Below are 24614 nucleotides of genomic sequence, written 5' to 3'. Positions count from 1 at the left end.
GGCCCAACCATCTTCAGCTGCTTCATCAATGACCTTCCTTCCATCTTAAGGTCAGAAGTGGGGATGTTCACTGATGATTGCACAATGTTCAACACCATTCGTGACTCCTCAGATACTGAAGCAGTCCATGTCCAAATGTGGCAAGACCTGGACAATATCCAGGCTTGGGCTGACAAGTGGCAAGTAACATTCGCACCACACAAGTGCCAGACAATGACAACTCCAACAAGAGAGAGTCTAACCATCGCTCCTTGATGTTCAATGGCATTACCATCACTGAATTCCACACTATCAACATCCTGGGGGTTACCATTGACCAGAAACTGAACTGAACTAGCCACATAAATACTGTGGCTACAAGAGCAGGTCAGAGGCTAGGAATAGTGCGATGAATAACCCACCTCCAGACTCCCCAAAGCATGTCCACCATCTACAAGGCATATGTCAGGAGTGTGATGGAATACTCCCCATTTGCCTTGGTGAGTGCAGCTCTCACAACACTCAAGAAGCTGGACACCATCCAGGACAAAGCAGCCCGCTTGATTGGAACCACATCCACAAACGTTCACTCCCTCCACCACTGACGCACAGTAGCAGCAGTGTGTATCATCTACAAGGTGCACTGCAGGAATTCACTAAGGCCCTTTAGACAGCACCTTCCAAACCCACAACCACTACCATCTGGAAGGACAAGGGCAGCAGATACATGGGAACACCACCACCTGGAAGTTCACCTCCAACTCACTCACTATCCTGACTTGGAAATTCATCACTATCCCTTCACTGTCGCTGGGTAAAAATCCTGGAACTCCCTCCCTAACACCACATGGACTGCAACGGTTCAAGAAGGCAGCTCACCATCACCTTCTCAAGGGCAATTAGGGATGGACAATAAATGCTGGCCCAGCCAGCGAAGCCCACATCCCGTGGATGAACAAAAAAATAGGAGGTCCACGGAGATTGAAGATGGACGTTGGACCCAGGTAAACCCTGGGCTTTTATGGCAGGTTGAGATCGGGCACCCTGGTGAGAGTTGGGTAGCGAGTGGGATGGGGGGTGGGTTTTGTAGGCCAGGCGGGGTGGAACAAAGTGGGGGGGATAACATCCTTGTGGAGGGGGGGTGGGGGTTGCCCCCGGTGCATACAGGGCACCCACCGAGTTATGTGCCCCCCTTCCTTCCTTCCTGCCTTTTCACCAAAGTTGTTTAAAAAGCAGCCTTCCCACTCTTGCCTGCCTGCCACTGCTCAGCATTTTATGTCAGTGGAGGTGGATTGAGGGTTTTAAGTGGGCAATAATTGGCCATTCAAGGCCCTCAATAGGCCTAAGGGTGTAGGCGCCTTACTCAATTGCCCCCCCCACCCCCACCCCGGGGTGGCCAAGAAGATGCTGGGCCTGTCATCTGACATATTTTATGCGCCCGCTCACCACCCCCCACCCCCGGCAGCTGAAGACATGTCCGGCAGGGAGCCATAACGTCCAGCCCAATGAGTCACTGTCTTTTGGGATAAGAAATGTATCAACAACAATTTCGATTTGCCCTGAAAGGGATTTTTCTTCATTAATGGGATGTGGGCTTCACTGGCTGGGCCAGCATTTATTGCCCATTCCTAATTGCCCCTTGAGAAGGTGGTGGTGAGCTGCCTTCTTGAACCGCTGCAGTTCATGTGGTGTAGGTACATCCACCGTGCTGTTAGGGAGGGAGTTCCAGGATTTTAACCCAGTCACAGTGAAGGAACGGCGATATATTTCCAAGTCAGGATGATGAGTGGCTTGGAGGGGAACTTCCAGGTGGTGGTGTTCCCATCTATCTGCTGCCCTCGTCCTTCTAGATGGTAGTGGTCATGGGTTTGGAAGCTGCTGTCGAATGAGCCTTGGTGAATTCCTGCAGTGCATCTTGAAATGGTACACACTGCTGCTACCATGTGTCAATGGTGCAGAGTGAATGTTTGTGGATGGGGTGCTAATCAAGCGGGCTGCTTTATCCTGAATAGTGTTGAGTTCCAGGATTTTAACCCAGTCACAGTGAAGGAACGGAGATATATTTCCAAGTCACGGTGGTGAGTGACTTGGAGGGGAACTTCCAGTTGGTGGTATTCCCATCTATCGGCTGCCCTTCTCCTTCCAGATGGTAGTGGTTGTGGGTTTGGAAGGTGCTGTCGAAGGAGCCTGGGTGGATTCCTGCAGTGCACCTTGTAGATAGTACACACTGCTGCTACTGTGCATCGATGGCAGAGGGAATGAATGTTTGTGGATGTGGTGCCAATCAAGCGGGCTGCTTTGTCCTGGACGGTGTGTTGTGGGAGCTGCACTCATCCAGGCAAATGGGGAGTATTCCATCACACTCCTGACTTGTGCCTTGTAGATGGTGAATAGGCTTTGGGGAGTCTGGAGGTGAGTTACTCGTCACAGGATTCCTAGCCTCTGACCTGCTCTTGTAGCCACAGTATTTATATGGCTAGTCCAGTTCAGGTTCTGGTCAATGGTCACCCCAGGATGTTGGTAGTGGGGAATTCAGTGATGGTAATGCCATTGAACATCAGGGGGTGATGGCTGGATTCTCTCTTGTTGGAGATGGTCATTGCCTGGCACTTGTCAGCCCAAGCCTGGATATTGTCCAGGATTTGCTACATTTGGACAAGTTTGGCTTCAGTACCTGACGAGTCGCAAATGGTGCTGAACATTGTGCAATCATCAGCGAACATCCCCACTTCTGACCTTATGATGGAAGGAAGGTCATTGGTGAAGCAGCTGAAGATGGTTGGGCCAAGGACACTACCCTGAGGATGTCCTGCAGCTGAGATGACTGACCCCCCCAGCAACCACAACTATCTTCCTTTGTGCTGGGTATGACTCCAACCAGCAGAGAGTTTTCCCCCTGATTACGATTGACTTCAGTTTTGCTAGGGCTCCTTGATGCCATACTTGGTCAAATCCAGCCTTGATGTCAAGGGCAGTCACTCTCACCTCACCTCGAGAATTCAGCTGTTTTGTCCATGTTTGAACCAAGGCTGTAATGAGGTCAGGAGCTGAGTGGCCCTGGCGGAACCCAAACTGGGCATCAGTGAGCAGGTTATTGCTAAGCAAGTGCCACTTGATAGCACTGTTGATGACCCCTTCCTTTAGTTTACTGATGATCGAGAGTAGACTGATGGGGCGGTAATTGGCCGGGTTGGATTTGTCCTGGTTTTTTGTACAGGACATACCTGGGCAATGTTCCATATGGCCAGGTAGATGCCAGTGTTGTAGATGTGCTGGAACAACATGGCTAGGAGCGTGGCAAGTTCTGGAGCACAAGTCTTCAGTACTATTGCCGGAATATTGTCAGGGCCCATAGACTTTGCAGCATCCAATGCCTTCAGCCATTTCTTGACATCACGTGGAGTGAATCGAATTAGCTGAAGACTGGCATCTGTGATGTTCGGGACCTCTGGAGGAGGCTGAGATGGATCACCCACTCAGCACTTCAGGCTGAAGATTGTAGCAAATGCTTCAACCTTATCTTTTACACTGATGTGCTGGGCTTCTCAATCATTGAGGAGGGTATATTTGTGGAGCCTCCTCCTCCAGTGAGTTGTTTAATCGTCCACCACCATTCATGACTGGATGTGGCAGGACTGCAGAGCTTAGATCTGATCCGTTGGTTGTGGGATCGCTTAGCTCTTTCTATCACTTGCTGCTTATGCTGTTTGGCACGCAAGTAGTCCTGTGTTATAGCTTCAGAGGGCAGTTAGGAGTCAACCACATTGTTGTGGATCTGGAGTCATTTTCCTTCAGGAAATGTGAGCATCACTGGCATGGCATTTATTGCCCATACCTAACTATTCTTGAGTCAACCACATTGCTGTGGAGTCAAATGTAAGACCGGGTAAGGATGGCAGATTTCCTTCTCTAAAGGGAGCGCATTAGTGGAGCAGGTGAGTTTTTAAAAAACAATCAATGATAGTTTCATGGTTACTATTACTAAGACTAGCTTTCATTTCTAGATTTATTCCAGTAGTTGCCACAGTGGGATTTGAACCCATGTCCCCAACATATTAGCTTGGGCCTCTGAATTACTAGTCCAATGGCATCTGTACCACCATCTCCCCTGAGTCATGTCAAGGCCCAGAATGAGTAAGGATGACTCACTTCCTTTCGTCAAACAGTTGGGTTATTCCTGACAATCCATAAGCTTCACAGTCACTTATATCAGCTTCCTTTTTATTCCAGATTTATTGAGTTTCCAATTCCAATTCTTACACTGCCGTGGTGGGATTCTGTTTTACTAATTCACTACTTCACCACAGCCCTGATTGCAAGATGCACCTGGATCTAAACCAGCCCTGCCCTGGAGTAGAAGTGCAGCTGAAATTGGAAACTTGGCAGAATGGGGAATCAGACTTACATAACATCACTCACTGGTGCTGGCCAGACTCAACAACCCATACCATGGTTTATGGAGCTTAGCAAAATGAAAGGTGATCTCACTGAAATGTAAAAAATTCTTAAAGGGCTTGACAGGGTCGACGTTGAAAGGCTGTTTTCCTTGTCTGAAGGGTTAAGAACAAGGGGTCACAGTCTCAGGACAGGGGGTCAGCCATTTGGGACTAAGATGTGGAGAAATGTCTTCATTCTGAGGGTGGTGAATGTCAGGAGGATATAATAATTCTCATAGTGTTATTGGAATTTATTGTAAAATGGTGGTATCTGCGTCTGTGTGTGTGTTTGTATGTGTGTGTGAGAGAGACTTAATTGGATTAAAAGCAGCTGGCCTGAAGGCTTTGATGTAGAAGATGAGCCAGGTTTGAAATGTTAAGTAGGTAATCATAGGTGTCAAGGGAACATTTGCATTTCTAAATAAACCAGACTAGATTGTTTTCAAAAGGGGAATTTTTCACCTAGCCAGGTGAAGTTCAGACACAGTCTGTCTATTTTTCCCAAAGATTACTGGTAAAACGTAGTGCTATGAGAGATTTTTATTATCAGCAAGGTGAAGTCCAAAGACATCGTGAAACAATGGGAATTTGCATTCAAAGGAGAAAATATGCATAAAGGAGTGAAGGCTGTGTGTAAGGGTAGGCATTTTAGGATCTAACAAGTGTGAGAAGTCTTCAGCATCAATGCCTCAAGCTGCTGTCTGCAACAAACTGAAGTTAAGCAAACTCACTTTGAATTGGAGTGCCAGGGTATCATGTTTCTTTGCCCGGGTCTTTTAAAATCTATGTGTCTTAATGTTGCCTTAACGGAAGTGTAACAGAGTCAGATTAAGTAGGGGATTTAGAAGTTATTATAGTAGTAATTTGTAGACATATGGATGTGCTTAAAATCATTTCCCTTATTAATAAATGTTTAATCTAGTTTTGTAAAAACTTGTAAGACTGTGTGGTCTTATTACCACTGAATTCAAGGCACGCATCTCGAAATTTATACAAATTGCAAAACAAGTTGTGGCAGTTGTTTCAAGTTTCCCTTTGGGATTTGAACAACTCAACATTTAACATTTATGGCCGATCCATAACATGATTCTTTGGAATTGTCTAACCCAGAGGATTGTGGATGCTCCATTGTTAGGTGCATTTAAGACTGGCATGGATAGACTTTTGCTCTCTCGGGGCATCAAGGAGTATGGGGAGTGGGTAGGAAAGTGGAGCTAAAGTAGGAATCAGCCATGATCGCGTTGAATGGCAGAGCACGCTTGAGAGACAGTTTGGCCAGCTCCTATTTCTTCTGTTCTTATTGTTCCCAATCTTAACCTTCGAAACAATGGCAATATAGCATCCAATTCGTGAAATGATTCAGCAGCTGCGCACTGTTAAACGCCAAGTTTAATTTTTAAAGAGGGTGCGATCTGGGGGAGGCGATGGCGTAGTGATAGGGTCGCTGGACTAGTAACCTAGGGACCCAGGGTAATTAATGCTCTGGGGTACCTGGGTTTGAATCCTGTCACGGCAGATGGTGGAATTTGAATTCAATAAGAATTAAAAGTCTAATGATGACCATGAAACCATCGTTGTAAAAGCCCATTTCCTTTAGGGAAGGAAATCTGCCGCTCATACCTGGTCTGGCCTACGTGTGACTCCAGACCCACACCAATGTGGTTGACACTTAAATGCCCTCTGAAATGGCCAGCAAGCCACTCGGTTGCGGAATGAAACCAGACGAACCACCCGGTTTCAACCTGGGCACCGGAAACGACAATGGCAATCTCTGCCCTGTTGACCCTGCAAAGCTCTCCTTAGTGCCAACATTGGGAGAGCTAGTCAAGCAACGGCCTGACATATTCACAGAATCATATCTTACAGATCAAGTCCCAGACATCACCATCCCCATCCCTAGGTAGGTCCTGTCTCACCGGCAGAGGTGGCGGCATAGTGGTATACAGTCAGGAGGGAGTTGCTCTGGGAGTCCTCAATATCGGCTCCAGACGCCATCGGGTCAAATATGGACAAGGAAACCGCCTGCTGATTACCATGTACCGCCCCTCCCTCAGCTGATGAATTAGTACAGTGGTGTTGAATACCACTTGGAGGAAGCACTGAGGGTGGCAAGGGCACAGAATGTACTCTGGGTGGGGACTTCAATGTCCATCACCAAGAGTGGCTCGGTATCACCACTACTGACCGAGCTGTCTGAGTCCTAAAGGACATAGCTGCTAGAATGGGTCTGCAGCAGGTGGGGAGGGAAAAAACATACTTGACCTCATCACCTACCACCACCTGGAAGTTCCCCTCCAAGCCACACACCATACTGACTTGGAAACATATCGCCATTCCTTCACTGTCACTGGGTCAAAATCCTGGAACTCCTTCCCTAACGGCACTGTGGGTGTACCTACCCCAGCTACCTTGCTGGGAGTCAGAGAGGAGTGCACCTGCGGTAGACAGTCGGGAGCTGAGAAGCACCTATAAATACAGACCGGGGATTGCAGAGCAGCCTACCTGGCAGGGAGTTGGAGTGGACCGGATCTGCGGAAAACAGTTGGGAGCTGAGCAACGCGTTGTTTTACTGTTGCAGCTGTTGTGAGGCTGCAGTCCGGGAAAAAGATAAAAAGCAACCGTGACATCACAGGAAGCCAGTGCGTTGATTGGCCAGTAAGTACTCAGTCCAAGGGACAGAGTGTGAGAAACTAGCTTAGGACAGGCAAGTTCAGGTAGTTCTATAAATAAAAAGAACTAAAACTTTAAAATAATAAACCAAAATTTGAAAACATTAAAATTAAAATCAAACAATAGAGATTTAAAAAAGCAATAAAAATAAAGCAATTTAAACAAATATCTAAAACACATACCTTCTAGTTAAGAAGAATATAATCTTTAGTTGTCAGTGGTACTAGCATTCAATGAACACAGCAAATTGTAGCATAGATAGGAAGAAAGTAATTAAGGTAAATTAACTAAATAACATAAGTTAGAATGGCGGGACAGGTGTTATGTTGGAGCTGTGGGATGAGCTAGAGGAATTCCAGATCAGGGTTATTCATCTGAAGTTGAAATGCAGAAACTGTGCAACATGAGGGAGGGGGAGAAATACCTGGATACTTTGGTCCAGAAGACAGTCACACCTCTTAGAAGAAGGTCATCTGTTTTGGTCAGCAGTGAGGGATAGGAGGATGGGACTGTCAGTGAGGCAGGTAATGGAACTTGGCAGACAGTAGGGGAGCAGCCTCAGACCTCGCACTTGTCAAACAGGCTCACAACCTGTGTGGATGAAAGTGAAGTCTGCAAGGTGGATGAGCTGGCTGGCCTTGTCACTGTGGTACAGGAAGTTGTTCAAGTGGGGGGAGCAAAAAGGAATGTAGTGGTGGTAGGGGATAGCATGGTGAGGGGGATTGACACTGTTCTCTGCAGCAAAGAGTGAGAGTCCAGACGGCTGTGTTGCCTGCCCAGTGTCAGGGTTCGGGACATCTTCTCAGGGCTGGAGAGGAACTGGCAGTGGGAGGGAGAGGATCCAGTTGTCGTGGTCCATGTAGGTACCTATGACATCGGTAGAACTAGGAAACAGGCTCTACAAAGTCAGTAGGAGGAGCTAGGTACCAAATTAAGAAGCAGAGCCTCAAACGTAATAATCTCTGGATTATTACCTGAGCCATGTGCAAATTGGCATAGGGCAAATAAGATTAGAGAGACGAATGTGTAGCTTAAAGACTGGTGTGGGAGAAGTGGGTTCCAGTTTGTGGGGTACTAGCATCAGTACTGGGGAAATTGGGGGCTGTACCGTTGGGACAGTTTACATCTGAGCCGTGCTGGGACGAGTGTCCTCACAAATCGCATAACTAGGGAAGTAGAGAGGGCTTTAAACTAAACAAGAGGGATGAGGGATAAAGCTTGGGTAGAGGTAGCAATTCAAGATGTAGAGTCAAGACAGGAGAGCAAAATAGTAATATGAGAAATGAGGGTCAGAGAATGGCAGGAAGGAAAGAGAGAGAAAACCTAAGAATACATCAACAGTCAAGGCTAGATGTTACAAAGGTAACAAAAACACAAAACTAAAGGCTCTCTATCTGAATGCACGTAGCATTCTTAACAAAGTAAATGAATTAATGGCCCACATTGAAGTAAATAAATACAATCTGATAGCAATTACGGAGACGTGGCTGCAGGACGACAAAGGTTGGGTCCTTAATATTGAAGGGTACATGACATTCAAGCAGAATAGGAAGCTTGGTAAAGATGGAGGGGTAGCACTGTTAATCAAAGAGGGCATTGATGCAATAGCTAGGGATGACCTTGGTTCAGGAGATCAGGATGTAGAATCGGTTTGGGTGGAGATGAGGAATAGTAGGGGAGAAAAGTAATTAGTGGGAGTAGTCTACAAGCCCCCTAACAGTAGCCACAGTGTAGGACAAAGTATTCAAGAGAAAGGATTGTATGCTTGTGATAAAGGGATGGCTGAGCTAGCTGAAGTGAACTGGGAAACTAGGCTAGAGGATGGATCAATAGAGAGGCAGTGGCAGACATTTAAGGGGATATTTCAGAGTATTCAGAATAAGTACATTCCTACTATAAAGAAAAATTCTAACGGGAGGACCCACCATCCGTGGTTAACTAAAGAAGTTGGGGAAAGCTTCAAACTTAAGGAAAAAGCATACAACTCCACAAAGGCAGGGCAGATAACTGGACAGAATATAAAGAACGGCAGAGAATGACTAAAAGGTTAATCAGGAGTAAGAAATTAGAGTATGAGAGGAAGCTAGCTAGAAATGTAAAAATGGATAGCAAGAGTTTCTACAGGTATATAAAAAGGAAAAGAGTAAGTAAAGTGAGTGTTTGTCCTCTAGAGATTAACAGTGGGGAGTTAATAGTAGATAATAAGGAAATGGTGGAAGGAATTAACAAATATTTTGCTTCTGTGTTCACTATAGAGAATACAAAAAATATTTCAGTAATAGCTGCAAATCAGGAGGTGAAAGGGAGAGAGGAACTTGCTGAAATTGAAATCACTAGGGAAGTAGTACTAAGTAAACTGATGGAGCTAAGGGATGGCAAGTCTCTGGGTCCCAATGGACTACATCCTAGGGTCTTAAAAGAGGTGGCTAATGAGGTAGTTGATGCGCTGGTGAAGAGCTCAAGACAGTGGGGAAGAGTCAGCATGGTTTTGTGAAAGGAAAATCATGTTTAACCAATTTATTGGTGTTTTTTGAAGGAGTAACATGTGCAGTGGATAAGGTGAGGATATAGATGTACTTGGATTTCCAGAAGGCATTTGATAAGGTACCACATCAACGATTATTATGGAAAATAAAAGTGCATGGTGTAGTGGGTAACATATTAGCATGGATAGAAGATTGGCTGGCTGGCAGAAAGCAGAGAGTATGCATAAATGGGTCTTGTTCTGATTGGCAGGATGTGACAAGTAGAGTCCCACAGGGGTCTGTACTGGGGCCTCAACTTTTTACAATTTACATCAATGACTTAAATGAGGGGAGTGAAGACATGGTAGCTAAATTTGCAGCTGACACAAAGATAGGCAGGAAAGTATGTTGTGAAGAGGACATGAGGAGGTTGCAGATGGATATTAATAGATTGAGTGAGTGGGCAAAGATCTGGCAAATGGAGTTAATGTGAGAAAATGTGAAGTTGTTTACTTTGGCAGGAAGAACAAAAAAGCAGAGTATTACTAAATGTAGAAGTGTTGCATAATTCTGAGGTGCTGAGTGATCTAGGTGTTCTAGTCACATGAGTCACAAAAAGTTAGTATGCAGGTTCAGGAAGTAATTAAGAAGGCTAATGGAATGTTATCCTTTATTATGAGAGGGATTGAACATAAAAGTAAGGATGTTATGTTTCAGTTATACAGGACATTGGTGAGACTGCACCTCGAATACTGTGTGCAGTTTTAGTCTCCTTAATTAAGAAAGGATGTAAATGCATTGGAGATGGTTCAAAGGAAGTTCACTAGATTGATACCTGGAATGAATGGGTTGTCTTATGAGGAAAGGTTGGACAGACTGGCCTTGTTTCCACTGGAGTTTAGAAGAGTGAGGGGTGATTTGACTGAAGTATACAAGACCCTGAACGGCCTTGACAAGGTGGACGTCAAAAGGATGTTTCCTCTTGTGGGTGAGTCCAGAACTAGGGGGCACTGTTTTAAAATTAGGGGTCGCCCATTTAGGACAGAGATGAGGAGAAATTTTTTCTCTCAAAGAGTTGTGTATCTTTGGAATTTCCTGCCTCAAATGGTGGTGGAGGCGGGGTCATTGAATATTTTTAAGGCAGAGGGAGATAGATTCTTGTTAGGCAAGGGAATCAAAGGTTATCGGGGTTAGATGGGAATGTGGAAATTGAAACACAAGAAGATCAGCCATGATCTTATTGAATGGCAGAGCAGGCTCGAGGGGCCGAATGGTCTTCTACTGTTCCTATTTCTTATGTTCTTATATGGACTGCAGTGGTTCAAGAATGCAGCTCACTGCCAGCTTCTCAAGGGCAGTTAGGGATGGGCAATAAATGCTGGCCTAGCCAGTGATGCCCACATCCCATGAACAAATAAAATAAGGCCATTCAGTTATGTTAAACTTTCACTAGAGAAGGGGAATACATGCTGGTTTTACTCCACTTGCTGTTATCTTGAGAATGAATATTATAATAAATTAGATGGTATCAGTTCACTGTCATCATGCTCGGCCTATGTCCAATAAGAAAAAGAAAGATTTGCATTTATATAGCATCTTTCACTGCCAATGTTCCCAAAGCGCTTTACAGCTAATGAAATGCTTTTGAAGTGTAGTCATTATTGTAATATAGGAAATGTAGCAGCCAATTTACACACACGAATCTCCCACAAATAGCAATGCGATAATGATAAAATAATGTGTTTTTGTGATTTTGATTCAGGGAGAATTATTGGCCGGGACTCTTGGGATAGCTCCCTTGCTCCTCTTTGATATAGTGGCCATGGGATCTTTTACATCCACCTGTGAGGGCAGAGAAGCACACAGATTTACGCCTCATCCAAAAGATGGCACCTCTAACAGTGCAGCTCTCCCTCGCTACTGGCTTTGGACTGTCAGACTTGGTCTTTGGGCTCAGCTCCTGAAGTCGGGACTTGAACCCACAGCCTTCTACCTCATTGGCAAGAGTGCTAACCACAGTTGCCGCATTTCTCACCCTGTATTTTGATTATGCACAATGCAATATGATATCAGAAGAGCAGAGTTGCGCCTCAGGAAGTGACATTTGATGTCTCTCAGGAACCTAGGTTGGAGGCATAGGAAAGGCAGGTCTCTTTCTGCAGAGCCTGACACAACACCAGCTCAAAGACAGTGCTCTCCCCAGAGCCTGAGCTCCAGCACAAAAAGTGGGTGCATGACTGTGGGAGTCAGCAAGGGAAGATAATCCGGATTGGGGGAAGAGAGGGGGCTGGTGACAGGGTTGTGGTTGTCAGAAAATCTCAAAGCAATGTTTTAGACAGAAGCCTCTGAATGTTTAATGGACTGCAAGCTAATTAAGAGCCTAAAGTGCTGAGGCACACTGCATTGCCTCTCAGGATGAATCTTACTCAAAGAGGCAGCAAGAAGGTGAAGTATTGAGTGGACAATTTTGCAATAAGTGTTTGGCAAACAAACTAGTTATGGAAACGCATGAGGAGGAAGTGGGGAAAGGCAACACAATCACTTGCAAAGGGCACCTGACAAGACAGCAATCTTTACAACAGGGTGTCCTCATCATATAAAGATGGGGAAGGTTGAACATACAAATGCACAAATGCTGAAGACGGTGGGGTGGGAGGATGGGGGCTGGGAAGGGAGGTAAGTAACAATGTTCTAAATATGACTTTATGAAGAAGTCCTTTCTGTACCTCTAAGGAATGTCGCTGAATAAGGAATGGAAGAAAGCTTCATGAGTACATTGACAATCCTGTAGTGACAGGTGAATGAGTAGCAATGTAAAATACAGGAGGGAAAACCCTCTGAGCTGTTTTTTTTTAAATATTAATAATAAACTAGTTCTAATATACGAGTTGGAGGATACTTGCAGAAGAAAGCTGTCTATAAAGATTCTTATAAATTGATTATGGCAGCTGTATTACGCATGTACTTTATAATTTATTTATGTATTTTTCTTCATTGGCTCAACAGAGCCATAAATTATTTTGCCTGCACGAAGTTCAGAAATAGATTTTAATCAATATTAGATTAGTTTAAATTAAATGAAAGGTCACTTTGATGTTCTGATCAAAAGGGTCGTGAATTATCCCAAATGAAAATCGTGATGGAAATGGCGAGAAGGTGCCAGCAAGTTCTATATTTCTTTACAGTGTGAGAGTAGCGAGGTGCCCAGTGATTATTATTAACATGATGCTGAGTGTTAGCTCTCAATGGAAAGGGGTTCCTGCTTGGGCAGCTATTCAAAGGCCACTGTATATGTGAAACCATACAGTCAGCATGATTCATTACCCTCAGGACAGTCAGGCAGAAATGGATAGACAGTAAGGTGGGGAAGGGAGGGTTAAAAATAAAACAAAAGAAAAACACGTTCCTGTTTCTTCTGCTTTTGACCTCTTCACCACCTCTCTGGTGGGCAGACGTCCTGAAAAAAGAATGAATGAACTTCCACTTCTATGGCACTTTTCACAATCTCAGGATGTCCCAAAGCGCTTTACAGCCAATGAAGTACTTTGCTGAGCTGGAGTCATGTTTGTAATGTAGGAAACGCAACAAACAATTTGCACACAGCATGCTCCTACAAAGAGCAATGTGACAGTGATCGGATATCTGTTTTAGTGATGTCGGTTGATCCACAATCCTCTGCTCATGTCTTCTTGAGTCAGGCACAGGGACAGGGCAATGTCACTCAGTCTCTCACTTTGTTCTTCCCGTTCTCTGGAGAAGTATTTTCTCCTCACTGTCCTCTAAACAACATGCAACTCAGCAGCTAGTGAATCGTGGATATATGTATTAGTAAACATTAGGACTGTGGCCCGACACATCAACCATTTAACAGGTTTCAATAGCACACTGGTTAGTGTGCCCCAAACACGGGAATTCCCTCGCTATACCTCTCTGCCTCTCCATGGCCAGAATTTTCCAGCCCTTCACGGCGACGGGATCTTCTGGCCCCACCAGTGCGAATGGAGATTTTAATGGCTCACTGGCCCCGCCATTGGGGAAACCCATCATGGGGTTGCTGGAAAATTCCGCCCATACCTCTCTCCCACTTTAAGACATGGCTTAAAATTTAACTCTTTGACTCACCGGACCTGATGTCACCTTATGTGACTTGGTGTCAAATTTTTTTAAGAACACTTCTGTGAAGCACCTTGGGACATTTACTACATTAAGGGCACTATATAGATGTAAGTATTCTATCAGCCCTTGCTTACAAAACTCAGGACATAATGTCTAATGTTTGATATAAGTCTGCGATTGGACAACATTTGCTGAACAATCCCGAGTTTGCTATGAATTACATTAACAACCAATTTAGGATCATCAGCCGGACTCACAATGTAGCTCACTTACGCTTGCGAGAAGCTACATGTATTCATACGCAGGGACTTGTCCTCTGCAGGCAAAAGGAACATGTCCAGACATTGCGCCTTTTTTGAATTAAACAAAAGCAAAGAGAACAATAGTTCCCTGGTGCATTCATCATGGCAACACCTCAACCAATCAGAGTCGACTTGCCAACCAATCAGCACCCTTCTCTCAAGCAGTATAAATTGTTGCTCCCTTTGAAACTTGGCATTTTTGCATCTGTCCTGCTGGGTGCAAGATGAATAGCTTCAGCAATGTCCCTTTTTTTCAACAATCTTCAAGTAAGTGTAAGTTGTTGCATAGCTATGTACGCCATTTCAATCTGTTGTACACAGGTTAATGACTGATTTAAATTAGTATGCAAAGGAAGTTTACACAGCCATATTGACCAGAGCCTCTTATACATTTGACCCAAGCTCAGTGTATTCCTGATCACATTCTCCAGGAGAGAGCTCTGCAAACTATATCCCCCTCTATCCCCCACTCCCTCTTCCCATGGGGTGTCCTTGCAGATCTACTTGGCTGCCGCTTCCTTAGAGTTATAGAGTCATAGAGGTCTACAGCACAGAAAAAGGCCCTTTGGCCCATCGAGTCTGCACCTCTCAAACAAGTACCTAACTATTCTAATCCCATTTTCCAGTACTAGGCCCATAGCCTTGTATGCCATGACATCGCAAGTGCACATCCAAATACTTCTTAAACATTATGAGGGTTTCTGCCTCTACCACCCTTTCAGGCAGTGAGTTCCAGATTCCCACCACCCTCTGGGTGAAAAAATTCTTCCTCATATCCCCTCTAAACCTCCTGCCCCTTACCTTAAATCTATGCCCCCTGGTTATTGATCCCTCCACCAAGGGGAAAAGTTCCTTCCTGTCTACCCTATCTATGCTCCTCATAATTTTATACACCTCAATCATGTCCCCCCTCAATCTCCTCTGCTCCAGGGAAAATAAACCCAGTCTATCCAATCTCTCCTCATAACTAAAACTCTCCAGCCCAGGCAACATCCTGGTAAATCTCCTCTGCACTCTCTCTAGTGCAATCACATCCTTCCTACAATGTGGATTCCAGAACTGCATGCAATACTTTAGCTGTGGCCTAACCAGTGTTTTATACAGTTCCAGCATAACCTCTCTGCTCTTATATTCTATGCCTTGGCTAATAAAGGCAAGCATCCCATATGCCTTCTTAACCACCTTATCCACCTGTCCTGCTACCTTAAGGGACCGGTAGATATGCACACCAAGGTCCCTCTGATCCTCGGTACTTCCCAGAGTCCTAACATTCATTGTTGTAATCCCGTGCCTTGTTTGTCCTGCCCAAGTGCATCACCTCACACTTATCCGGATTAAATTCCATTTGCCACTGATCAGCCCATCTGACCAGCCCATTTATATCCTCCTGTAACCTAAGGCTATCTTCCTTACTATTTACCACCCCACCAATTTTCGTGTCATCTGTGAACTTACTGATCAACCCTCCTACATTCAAGTCTAAATCGTTTATATATACCACAAACAGCAAGGGACCCAACACCGATCCCTGTGGAACTCCACTGGACACAGGCATCCAGTCACAAAAACACCCCTCGACCATCACCCTCTGCTTCCTGACACTCAGCCAATTCTGGATACAATTTGTCAAATTGCCTTGGATCCCAAGGGCTCTTAACTTCATCAGTCTCCCATGCGGGACCTTATCAAATGCCTTGCTGAAGTCCAAGTAGACTACGTCAAATGCATTGTCCTCATCTACACACCTGGTCACCTCTTCCAAAAGTTCAATCAAGTTGGTCAGACATGACCTTCCCTTAACAAAACCATGCTGACTGTCCTTGATTAATCCCTGCCTCTCCAAGTGTAGATTAATTCTGTCCCTCAGAATTGCTTCCAATAGTTTCCCCACCACTGAGGTTAGCCTAACTGGCCTGTAGTTCCCTGGTTTATCCCTTCCTCCCTTCTTGAATAACGGTACCACGTTGGCTGTCCTCCTGTCCTCTGGCACCTCTCCTTTGGCCTGAGAGGTATTGAAAATTATTGCCAGTGCCCCTGCTATCTCCTCCCTTGCCTCACTCAACAGCTTGGGATACATTTCATCCGGGTCTGGAGATTTATCTATTTTTAAGGCTGCCAGACCACTTAGAACCTCCTCCCTTGCTATGCTAATTTCTTTAATTATATCACAGTCCTTCTGCCTGATTTCCATACCCACGTCCTCCCTCTCACTTGTGAACACCGACACAAAGTATTCATTTAGAACCTTACCTACGTCTTCCGGCTCCACACACAAATTACCACTATGGTCCTTAATGGGCCCTACTCTTTCCCTAGTTATCCTCTTACTCTTAATGTACTTGTAAAATAACTTTGGGTTTTCCTTTATTTTACCTGCCAATGCTTCTTCATGCCCCCTTTTTGCTTTCCTAATTTCCTTTTTAAGTTTCCCCCTACACATTCTATACTCCTCTAGGGCTTCCACTGTTTTGTATAGAATGTGCCATAAGCCTCCCTTTTTCTCTTTATCCAATTCTGTATATCCCTCGACATTCAGGGTTCCCTGGATTTGTTGGTCCCACCCTTTATCTTTACTGGAATATGTTGGCCCTGTACTCTCCCTATTTCCTTCTTGAATGAGTCCCACTGCTCTGACGCAGATTTACCTAAAAGTAGCTGCTCCCAGTCCACTCTGGCCAAATCATATCTTATCTTATTAAAATTGGCCTTCCCCCAATTTAGAACTCTAATTTCTGGCCCATTCTTTTCCTTTTTCACAACAACATTGAATCTAACGAAGTTATGATCACTATCTTCAAAATGCTCCCCCACTGATATCTCTACCACTTGCCCGGCATCATTCCCTAAAATTAAGTCCAGGACTGCCCTCTCTCTTGTAGGACCTTCTACGTACTGGCTTAAAAAGCTCTCCTGGATGCGTTTTAAGAATTCCGCTCCCTCCAAACCTATCATACCATGATTAACCCAGTTAATGTTGGGGAAGTTGAAATCCTCCACTATCACTACCCTATTATTTCCCTCTTCTATCCCTGTCTGGTTTAATGGTCCTTCAGGAGAAAGCGCACTACTGGAGGAAATGAAAAGGCTCAGAGAGAAAATGGGGCCATTTGAAAGGAAAGTCGATGTTGGTGCGATGATGGCTTAACATGGCTGAGCACCAAGCCTGCCGGAGGACATTTAGAGCCCTGTCTACTTCCAGTCAGCCTGGAAATAATCTAGTGAAAGTGATACCGCTGAACTTTCTACAGTCAGTTCAAAGAGACAAAGGAGACTTTTGTGCTCTGCCATGTCTGACTACCGTAGTTTTATAAATTCCCTGTAATATTAGTTTACCTGTACATGATATTCACTTATTAATTGATTGTAAAGACGCATGAGCCTGAAAGAATCTTGAAAATAGTTTTAAACATCATTTGAGAACATATTAACCCTGATTTTGCTGGAGTGGAACATCTCCCCGGGCCCTGTTAAGACTTGTTTGTATTAGATGGCCATTGGTCCAGTTTTAGACCTGACAGTCTGGTTTTCAGCTACTCTGTACCCTGTCCAGTACCAGACACCTTTATGTTCAGTATTTTTATTTTGAAACACCCAGCCTCTAAGAACCACAATTGAAAGTTATATTGTTTACCTTCATTGGTTAATATTAATGTTATTTATTTAAAATCACAATTATATTGGCTCTAGATTAGAACATAAGAACATAAGAAATAGGAACAGTAGATCTTTCGGCCCCTCGAGCCTGCTCCGCTATTCAATAAGATCATGGCTGATCTGCTTGTGTTTAGATTTCCATATTCCCATCTACCCCCGATAATCTTTGATCCCCTTGCCTAACAAGAATCTAGCTACCTCTGCCTTAACATAGAAACTAGGAGCAGGGGTAAGCCATTCAACCCTTTAGGCCTGCTCCGCCATTCAATATGATCATGGCTGATCCTCCATCTCAACGCCATATTCCCGTGTTCTCTTCATACCTCTTGATGCCTCTAATATCTAAAAATGTATCAATTTCTCCTTGAATATAAGACCATAAGACATAGGAGCAGAAATTAGGCCAATCGGCCCATCGAGTCTGCTCCGCCATTCAATCATGGCTGATAAGTTTCTCAACCCCATTCTCCCACCTTCACCCCGTAACCTTTGATACCCTTACCAATCAAGAACCTATCTATCTTGGTCTTAAATACACTCAATGACTTGGCCTCCACAGCCTTCTATGGCAATGAATTCCATAGATTCACCACACTCTGGCTAAAGAAGTTTCTCCTCATCTCTGTTCTAAAAGGTCTTCCCTTTACTCTGAGGCTGTGCCCTCAGGTCCTAGTCTCTCCTACTAATGGAAACATCTTCCCCATGTCCACTTTATCCAGGCCTCAGTATTCTGTAAGTTCCAATCAGATCCCCCCTCATCCTTCTATGCTCCCCCTGCTTGAACAGCTTCCTGTACCACAGTGCCAGGGCCCATCAGCTCATCCACCTTGCAGACCATGCTTTCATCCACACAGGTTGTGAGCACCTCAAACCTGTTTGACAATTGCAAAACATGAGGCTCTTCCCCTACTGTCTGCCAGGTCCCATTACCTGCTTCACTGACAGTCCCATCCTCCTATTCCCTCACTGCTGACCAAAACAGATGACCCCCCTCTAAGAGGTGTGACTGTCTTCTGGAACCAAAGTATCTAGGTATTTGTCCCCCTCCCTTATGTTGTGCAGTTTCTGAATTTCGGATTCCAGATCAATAATCCTGATCCAGAATCCCTCTAGCTGCTTACATTTCCTGCAGACGTATTTTACATGGATTGCCTTGGTGTCCAAAAGCTCCCACATCCCACAGCTGCAACATAACACCTGTCCTGTCATTCTAACTTATTTAGTTAAGTTACCTTAATTACTTTCTTCCTATCTATGCTACAATTTGCTGTGTTCATTGAATGCTAGTACCACTGACAACTAAAGGTTATATTCTTCTTAACTACAAAGATATGTGTTTTAGATGTTTGTTTAAATTACTTCATTTTTATTGCTTTTTTAATCTTTATTGTTTGATTTTAACTTTAAAATTTTCAAATTTTGGTTTGTTATTTTAAAGTTTTAGTTCTTTTTATTTATAGATCTACCTGAACTCGCCTGCCCTAAGCTGGTTTCTCACACACTGTTCCTTATACTGAGCACTTACTGGCCAATCAACTTACTAACTTCCTGTGACATCACAGTTGCTTTTTATCTTATTCCCCGACTGCAGCCGAAACAGTGAAATAGTGCGCTGCTCAGCTCCCAACTGTCTCCTGCAGGTCTGATCTGCTCTGACTCCCAGCAAGGTAGGCCTCACTCGAATCCCTGGCCTGTATTTATAGGTGCCCCTCAGCTCCCGACTGTCTCCCGCAGGTCCACTCCGCACCGACTCCCAGCAAGGTAGGCTAGGCTAGAAATCATTATATTTTTATTCATTCATGGAATGAGGGCTTCGCTGGCTGGACCAGCATTTATTACCCATCCCTAGTTGCCCTTGAGAAGGTGGTGGTGAGCTGCCTTCTTGAACCGCTGCAGTCCATGTAGTTTAGGTACACCCACAGTGCTGTTAGGTAGGGAGTTCCAGGATTTTGACCCAGCGACAGTGAAGGAACGGCGATATATTTCCAAGTCAGGATGGTGAGTGATTTGGAGGGGAACTTCCAGGTGGTGGTGTTCCCATCTATCTGCTGCCTTGGTCCTTCTAGAAGGTCGTGGTCATGGGCTTGGAAGGTGCTCTCTAAGGAGCCTTGGTGAATTCCTGCAGTGCATCTTGTAGATGGTACACACTGCTGCTACTGTGCGTCACTGGTGGAGGGAATGAATGTTTGTGGATGTGGTGCTAATCAAGTGGGCTGCATTGTCCTGGATGGTGTCAAGCTTCTTGAGTCAAGCTTCTTGAAGTCCAGACTTCATTAATTGACAATGAACTCTATGCAGCTGTCGCCCAAGCTTTAAAGTGCCATTGTAATGACAAGCTCTTAACTTTTTCATCCATGCACAAGTAACAGAACAAATCGAGCCTCTACATGTCCTCAGTCCAGTGGAAGGTATCATGTCTGCTGGAATGGCAAATCAGCTGGAAAATGAACTGAAGTAATCTTTCTCATCCTCGGTGATTTCAACTTCCACCTCACCTCATCATGTTCTCCCTCCTCTGAATCCACTTCCCTTCTATCCTTCCTAAATCCCCCCCTCCATGTAAGCTCCGCACTTCATATTCACGGCCGCCCCCTTGACCTTGTCATCTTACGTGGTCTTGCTAATCTCATTGTATCAATGACAGAAAAGGCCATCTCTGATCGCTTCCTTGCATCACTCCTCACCCATGTCTCCCTTCCACATTCAAACCTACCTCCTTCTGCATTCACCCCTGGAAAAAAGACATTACCCAATTCACTTACATGGAGTTCTGTGGTGAATTGAGCACTCAGCTTCTTTTTAAGATTCTGGATTTTGGGCATTATTTTGAAGCTGTAGAATGGCCAATGTGTAACTGGCCCAATTACAGGAGGGAATATGGAGGAACTGCCTTCTGTCAATGGATTATTGAAATGAAATGAATAGTCACCCACCAGACCTCGATGTAAAGAAGAGAATATTCCTTGCACCCAACAGGACACCAGTGAGTGCACATTATGGCACTTGATCAGCCTACAAGCCCACCATCATACTGCCAAAGTATCATTTGGGATCATAATATACAACCATTTAATAAAGAGTAGATATGTTATGCCCCACTCAGAAAGGCCATGGAAGACACCCTACCTGAGCTGCACCTTCTCATCTTATTCCCATATCCATTGATTCCCTTAGTATCCAAAAATCTATTGACCTCTGTCTTGAACATAGTCAATGACTGGGCATCCACAGGTCTCTGGAGTGGAGAATTCCAAAGATTCACAATCCTTTGAATGAAGAAATTTCTCCTCATCTCAGTCCTAAATAGCTGACCCCTTAACCTGAAACTGTGTTCCCTAGTTCTACACTCTCTGGCCAGGGGAAACAGTCTCCCAGCATCCACCCTGACAATTTCCTCTTAAGAATTTTATGCTTGAACAAGATCAGCCCTCATTCTTCTAAACTCCAAGGAATAGGCCGAGTTTACTCAAACTCTCCTCATAGAACAAACTCCTCATCCCAGAAACCAGTCTACTGATACTTCATTCCACACTTAATGTAAATATATCCTTCCTTAGGTAAGGAGACCAAAACTGTTAACAGTTCTCCAAGGGATGTATTAAACACTGTATAAATTAATCCCAAAATTCATTAAAAAAAACATTTGTGTACTGGGAGATTCTGGTACATTGGACAGTGAGCAATGCAAACAAATCACTCCCTATATTAAAACATGAGTATTGCTGAGAAAAGACATTTTGTCGAGGCTTTTCGTCTTGCACTCTTCTCAAACACTTCTCAAAAATACCAATCAATATAAGGGGAAAACGACAATTTATACTGCATGAGAAGAGAGCGCTGATTGGTTGGTAAGTGGACTCTATTCGTAGAGACGTTGCCATGGAGAATGCACCAGTGATGGTGACTGACAGTCAACTGCCAAGCATCGTTTGAAATTTAAACCAGGCAGATTAAACCTGATTGGTCAAGGCATTGCCCTGAGAAATAAATCAGCAAATGGCTGTCATTTATTTTGTTTAGCTGAAACAGGTGCAATGTGTGTAGATGTTCTTTCTGTCTGCAAAGAACAGGGCCCTGTGTATTAATATACATAGCTCCCAGTACACACAAATGCACCCCACACTGTGACCCTGACTGACAATCTTAAATTGGTTGTCAGCATAATTCTTAGCACATTGAGGATTGTTTAGCAAATGTTGTCCAATCGCAGAATCACATCTAATGTTGGACACCGTGTTTTGAGTTTTGCAAGCATGGGCTGGTTGGGTACTGTCTATACCCTGCCCATTGCAACCAGAGGCTGGGACATGCTGTTTGATACAATCTGCTCGTCTTGGGACGTGCGGCCTACATACCCAGCATCACACTGGCAACGTGGTACAATTTGAGCTTGTTATGGACAAAGAAATAGACAAGTTGCAAAAAAATGTTTTGGTTTGGGGGAGAGCGGGTTTTAGTAAAATAAGGCAGGATCTGGCCAAGGTAGACTGGGAACAGCTACTTGTGGGGAAATCTACAGAAGAGCAGTGGGGGCGTTCAAAAAGGAAATGGGGAGGGTACAGCTCAACATGTTCCCTCTACCAAGGGGGCCATCTATGGGTGCAGCCAGAGGACATTGGTAGAGTGTTGAATGAATACTTCACATCCATCTTCACCCAAGAGAATGAGGATGAAGGTATGGAATTCGGGGAGAGAGACTGCGAGGTTCTTGAGCAAATTGATATAGGCAGTGACAAAGTATTGGAAGTGTTGGCAGGCTTAAAAGTGGTCAAATCTCCAGGTCTGGATGATTTGTGTCCCAGACTGTTGAGGGAGGCAAGGGAGGAGATCGCAGGGGCTCTGACCCAAATTTTTAATTCCTCTCTGGCCACAGGGGAGGTGCCAGAGGACTGGAGAACAGCTAATGTGGTTCTGCTATTTAAGAAGGGTTGTAGAGATAAGCCAGGGAACTACACACCAGTGAGCCTCACATCAGTGGAATGGGAAACTATTAGAGAAAATTCTGAAGGAGAGAATCTATCTATACTTGAAGAGGGAAGGTTTGATCAGGGATAGGCTTTGTCAGAGGGATGTCATGCCTGACAAACTTAATTGAATTTTTTGAGGAGGTGACCAGGTGTGTAGATGAGGGTAGTGCAGTTGATGTAGTTTATATGGATTTCAGCAAAGCCTTTGACAAGGTCTCACATGGGAGACTTATAAAGAAGGCAAATGCACATGGGATCCCCTATTATTCGCCATTTATATAAACAACATAAATGACTATGTGGGAGTAGGATTAGTAAGTTTGCGGATGACACAAAGTTTGGCCGGGTGGTTAACAGTGAGGTTGAGTGTCTTGGGCTACAGGAAGATATAGACAGGATGGTCAAATGGGCAGATAAGTGGCAGATGGAATTTAACCCTGAAAAGTGTGAAATGATACACTTTGGTAGGAGCAATTTGACAAGGAAGTATTCAATGAACAGCATGACACTAGGAAGTTATGAGGAACAAAGGGACCTTGGCGTGTGTGTCCATAGATCTCTGAAGGCAGAGGGGCATGTTAGTGGGGTGGTGAAAAAGGCATATGGAACACTTGCCTTTGTCAGTCGAGGCATAGATTACAAAAGTAGGGAGGTCATGTTGGAGTTGTATAGAACCTTGGTGAGGCCACAGCTGGAGTACTGTGTGCAGTTCTAGTCACCACATTATAGGAAGGATGTGATTGCACTGGAGGAGGTGCAGAGGTGATTCACCAGGATGTTGCCTGGGATGAAACATTTAAGTTATGAAGAGAGGTTGGATAGACTTGGGTTGTTTTTGTTGGAGCAGAGAAGACTGAGGGGTGACCTGATTGAGGTGTACAAGATTATGAGGGGCAGGGACAGGGTGGATAGGGAGCAGCTGTTCCCCTTAGTTGAAGGGTCAGTCACGAGGGGACACAAGTTCAAGGTGAGGGGCAGGAGGTTTAGGGGGGATGTGAGGAAAAACTTTTTTATATTGAGGGTGGTGACGGTCTGGAATGTGCTGCCTGGGAGGGTGGTGGAGGCGGGTTGCCTCACATCCTTTAAAAAATACCTGGATGAGCACTTGGCACGTCATAACATTCAAGGCTATGGGCCAAGTGCTGGTAAATGGGATTAGGTAGGTAGGTCAGGTGTTTCTCACGTGTCGGTGCAGACTCGATGGGCCGAAGGGCCTCTTCTGCACTGTGTGATTCTGTGAAATTCACATACTACATTACTCATTTGTGTGATAAGCAGAACGTCTTTTTGGCAGCATCCTGTTATTGGTGAATACCATTCATGTTGCTACTGCATAGCAGCTGCTGTTCAAGTTTTTGAGATACCTTGCCCTTCCAGGGTAATCTGAGGTAGACTGAGCACTTTTTGGGGCCATAAGTGATGACCTTAGGCTTGTTCATGAGTTCGCATGATCTACAGTGTGAAATGATCTAATCAGGGTAGCCGTTGTCCTGCAGGATGTCTTTGATGTGCCCTATTTCAGCTTCAAGCTTACATGGTGAGCAAATGGCTTGTGCCCTGTTTAAGAGGTTGCTGATTGAGCAATAGGTGAAGCTAGCTGTTTCACACTGCTCCTACCCAGTAACAGCACGAATGGTATTTGCCACTAACAGGATGCTGCCGTCAAGCTAAAGGGATGCGCTTTCTTCTCATACAGTATAAAGTTGTTGCTTCCCCTGACATGGGTATTCTTGTGATTGTCCTGATGAGTGCGAGACGAAAAGCTTTGACACAATGTCCTTTTACAGCAATACTCAAGTTCTGTACCAAATGACTATTTACATAGAAACAATGATACATTTTTAAATTAAAGGCTCCGTATAAGTGGTGTTGTTAAGCAGGGATTCCCTAAGCTGCTATTTTAAAGGAGTTATAAGATATGACAGTAACTAATTTCAGTCAGAATCAATTATCTATGCAAAGATCAAAAAAAAATCATCTCAGCATCTTACAAGCCACTTTTATTTGTAAATAATGTTCTGGTTT

At 44.5% G+C, this 24614-nt stretch overlaps 1 protein-coding gene across 1 annotated transcript in view; it reads left to right on the top strand.

Moving 5' to 3' along the window:
* Positions 1-24614, top strand: part of poln (polymerase (DNA directed) nu) — a 176045-nt gene that overhangs the window by 103149 nt on the left and 48282 nt on the right. The window lies entirely within an intron of this gene.

The sequence above is a fragment of the Cetorhinus maximus genome, chromosome 2 (assembly GCF_964194155.1).
Source record: "Cetorhinus maximus chromosome 2, sCetMax3.hap1.1, whole genome shotgun sequence".
Taxonomy (NCBI): domain Eukaryota; kingdom Metazoa; phylum Chordata; class Chondrichthyes; order Lamniformes; family Cetorhinidae; genus Cetorhinus; species Cetorhinus maximus.
This window is presented reverse-complemented; position numbering and strand designations above follow the sequence as displayed.